General features: G+C 44.8%; 1 pseudogene; it reads left to right on the top strand.

Moving 5' to 3' along the window:
- Window positions 1-356: 356 nt before the first annotated feature.
- On the top strand, window positions 357-475 carry LOC135051722 (5S ribosomal RNA; annotated as a pseudogene).
- The last annotated feature ends 4021 nt before the right edge of the window (window positions 476-4496 follow it).

The raw sequence follows: 4496 nt of genomic DNA, 5'->3' as shown, positions 1-4496 counted from the left end.
AACAGAACGCTACCCCATTTAGGCACAGCAGAAGTACACCTCTACCCTATATTTCTGAGCCATTGTCTGTTTTTTGCCACTCTCTCATTCTGTCCATCGATGTTCAAACAGATGATCGAACAGCAGAAGTGTTAAGAAACATGGACTTTGCTCCTGCTCCTCATAAATTCAGTGTATACATATGTTGAGAATTACACATCACGATACACGCTACTCAGCAATATCTTCTACCTAGTGCATTTACCAGTATATTGAAAGATATTTAGGCACCTGTCAGAACAAACCTATCATTCTAACATATGAATCGCATGATTGTCTGTATGTTTGGATTGATTGCATGTTTGGGAGATTCACTTACCTACGGTCAGAGCGCACTGAGTATGCCCAATCTCGTCTGATCTTGGAAGCTATACACTGCAGGGCCTGGTCAGTACCTGGATGGGTGACCACCAGGGAATACTAGGTACCGTAGGTATTTTACTCTCTCACACTAGTAATTTATTCTTATATACCAAATCGTGATCCCTTGACACAAAAAAACTGAGCCTAACAGAGCCACTTATTCCCACTAATATATTCCCCGTATAGGATAATAAAGGAATTTTTGTGATAATTAAGGGAATACAATATTTTCGCTCATCTACCTAACTTTTCTCACCTAGAAATTGCAGCATTTGTGCATTTATTTGACACACACTAAATGCCTTCTCTCCCCCCTCCTTTTTTAGTATATCCCAATAAAAGTTAAATTTTAATTTATTCATATTTTCAATCTTATAAGTGTGCCCTGGAAAAGGCATATAGTCGCTTTTGTCTTTATCTTTTCAAAAAGACCATACCTTTTTCATAGGTCTGAATCACCCCCAGTACCAACAATAACAATATATATTTTATTTTTCTGTTTTTTAATTTGCAGCTCGGTTCAAACTGCGTGGAGCACAGGGCTTATAGATGCATGTGAACAAAGCGTACCAAACAGAACATTTTACATCAGAGTATAGCTCAGCACACACCAGTGTGCCCCCTATACACAGTCATGATACAGCACAGACACTTGTGAGTCTTGACACAGCACAGTCAGTATAATGGAGTATTGTACAGCACACAGCAGCGTGCAGCATGCCACAGTTACACAGTTACTATACAGCACAGCAAGTATAGAACAGCACACAGCAGAGTGCAGCATGCCCCCTATACATTGTCGCTATACAGCACAGCCACTTGGGAGTCTGGACACAGCACAGCCAGCATAGCAGAGTATAGCACAGCACACAGCAACATGCAACATGCCACCTATACACAGTTACTATACAGCACAGACACTTGTGAGTCTGGACACAACGCACCAATATAGCAGAGTGTAGTGAGCATGCATCAGTGTGCAGTGTGCCCCCTATACACAGTCACTATCCAGCATAGCCATGGCCCATTATACAGTACAGCCACTACAGCAAAGTACAACGCAGCAAACAGCAGCGTGCTTTCCAGGAAAGTGGTGCCAAGTCCCATCCGCTGTGCCTTATATAAAATCTATGTCCCATGAGAATCTGATGCTGCGAAGATGACATTCAGCCTCAAATGGGAATCTGAGTCTGGCAGGAACACCCGAGTCACGGCCCGAGTAGGACTCGGGTCTTGTTTGTTCTAACATCGTCAGTGGAATGTGTACCAAGTTTAAGTTATACTCAGTATGTAACAGATTCTTAGCCTGCTGAGCCTAAATTACTAAAAACATACTGTAGTTAAAGGAATGCAAACTTTTCAAGGAAATTTCAGAGAAATGTTCTTTAGCAAAATCCATTAGAATATCATAAAACTATTTGCAAAAGTTATAACAAAAAAATGACTACATTTGTATAATATGAAAACTGAGATCCACTGACTAAGTCTTGACTAAAATAAAGCAAAAGAAAAAGAATAAAATGTGGCTTTAAACCAACTATAATTCTATATGTAAGCGCTAAGACTAAAACTAAATTGAAAATTCTTGTCAAATTTAAAATTGCCATAGATACTACCTATTTGCATAGACTCTGGTTTTGACTCTCTGTTGCTGGAGGAAGTTCATTGTCTTTCCTAGGGTAACTAGGTACCCTGAACATGTCACTCCTCTTTTCCATTTAATGTTCTTTCAAACAGGCATCAATGATAATAAAGGAATAAATTACCATTAGGAATCTGTTAGCAGCCGCTTGGCGGCCACGGGGAGATGCAGGTCCCGGCAGTTGCCTGGTGACCGGGACGCTGCCTCTTCCGGCTTCTGGTCCCTGCCTGGAGCCTCACAACAGGCTGGCGCCAGGCACTATGCATTCTGGGAGGTGCCTAGCAGGGCAGGTGCAAGGTTTCCCAGCACCCTAGGCAAATCATCAGCAACCCTCCCCCCAAAAAATAAATAAATAATTATATATATATATATATATATATATATGTGTGTGTGTAAATGATAAAATAAAACAATAAATACATGCCACGGGAGTGCCGGGTACCTTTGCTGTATATATATATATACATATATACATATATACATATAATAGATCATCAATTGAGCTCTGTAAAAGACACAAAACACATCGAGAATACACTTAATGCCTCCCAGGTCCCATCGCTGCATAAAGTCAATTACTAGGCACTCAATATGTGCGGGGGACAGCAACCCTTAACTCATGTGAATATAAACAAACAACTGAGAGTGCTCACCTGTGGCGGGATATCAACACACAACAACAGTGTTTTTGGGTCAACCATCCCCCATCATCAAGATAAATATATAAAGTAGTTTACATACATACATAGACACACACACAGTAGCACATACACAGAGCATACATACACACAGAGTATAGACATACATACACATATTGCAGAGACAAACACACACCCAAATAACAAAAGACACAGACCACACCGCGCTCACCTCCCCACCCTTCCCGTCGGCTGGGAGATAGTCATTGACTCACCGTTACCCCGGCTCTGCTACCCTGCGCCCACCCGGCTCTGTCACAAAGCCCCACAGATGATTACTGCTGAGAGGAGCTGCGTGCTTCTGCTGCAGCTCCCCCTATGTGCAACTAGCGGCTGCCGCAGGCGCGATTTCCACCATTAAAAAAAAAAAAACGGGGCGGCACCTTCACCCAGGGACGACAGGAAAGGACTTACTCTACTAACTGCAGATCCGTCACCCTGTACAGCCCCGACCAGCAGCAGCTTACAGTGGCGTAACTAGAAATTTTTCTCCCCCAAGCCAAAAAATTATTCGGCGCCCCCCCCCATAATTGGCACTAGTAAAGGGACAAACATGCGCGCCTTCAGGCGTGGCTTAGTTGAAATGGGCGTGGCTTCGCATAAAGGGGCGTGGCATTGTAGGAAAAGACTACCTTATACCCCAGTTTTGCAACCTGCACGCCCAGACGTTAGCCACCACAGGAAAGAAAAATAATCCTGATTCATGCCCCTTACATTATTTGTCATTTTTCCTCCTTATAGTAATGCCCAGTATACATTATGCCACATACTGCAATGGCCCTTAGACATTATGCCACACACAATAATGCACACACCGTAATGCCCTCGGCACGTTATGCCACACACCATAATGCCTGTGACACATTATGACAGGAATCGCAATGCCGTTATACATTATGCTACACACTGCAATGCCCCTGATACATTATAGCACATACAATGTCTGTGACACAGTATGACACACACCGCAATGATCCTGAGACATTATACCACATACCACAATGCCCGTGATATAGTATACAACACACCGTAATGCCTGACACATTATGACACACACCGCAACGTCCGTGATACATTATGCCACACACCGTAATGCCCATTACACATTAAGTCCTACAGTAAGGCTTCTAATTACTTTTAAATTACCTGCTCGTTGCCAGGGGTTTCATGCACTGGGTGTCATGCTCGTTGCTAAGGGGTAGTGCTTGTTGCTAGGGCCGTGCTCCCAGTGCCACATATGCCCCCAGTGCCAGATATTCCCCCACAGTGCCAGGTACATGCCCCCAGTGCCAAATATACCCCCCCAGTGCCACATATGCCCCCAGTGCCAGATATTCCCCCACAGTGCCAGGTATATGCCCCCAGTGCCAGATATTCCCCACAGTGCCACATATGTCCCCTCAGTGCCTGCTCCCCCCAGTGCCAGATATTCCCCCACAGTGCCACATTTGCCCCCTCAGTGCCTGCTCCCCCCAGTGCCAGATATTCCCCCACAGTGCCAGGTATATATCCCCAGTGCCAGATATTCCCCCACAGTGCCACATATGTCCCCTCAGTGCCTGCTCCCCCCAGTGCCAGATATTCCCCCACAGTGCTACATATGCCCCCTCAGTGCCTGCTCCCCCAGTGCCAGATATTCCCCCACAGTGCCACATTTGTCCCCTCAGTGCCTGCTCCCCCCAGTGCCAGATATTCCCCCACAGTGCCAGGTATTTATCCCCAGTGCCAGATATTCCCCCACAGTGCCACATATG

The sequence above is a fragment of the Pseudophryne corroboree genome, chromosome 2, assembly GCF_028390025.1.
Source record: "Pseudophryne corroboree isolate aPseCor3 chromosome 2, aPseCor3.hap2, whole genome shotgun sequence".
NCBI lineage: Eukaryota > Metazoa > Chordata > Amphibia > Anura > Myobatrachidae > Pseudophryne > Pseudophryne corroboree.
The sequence above is the reverse complement of the archived record's forward strand: the minus strand, read 5'-3'. Positions and strand labels throughout refer to the sequence as shown.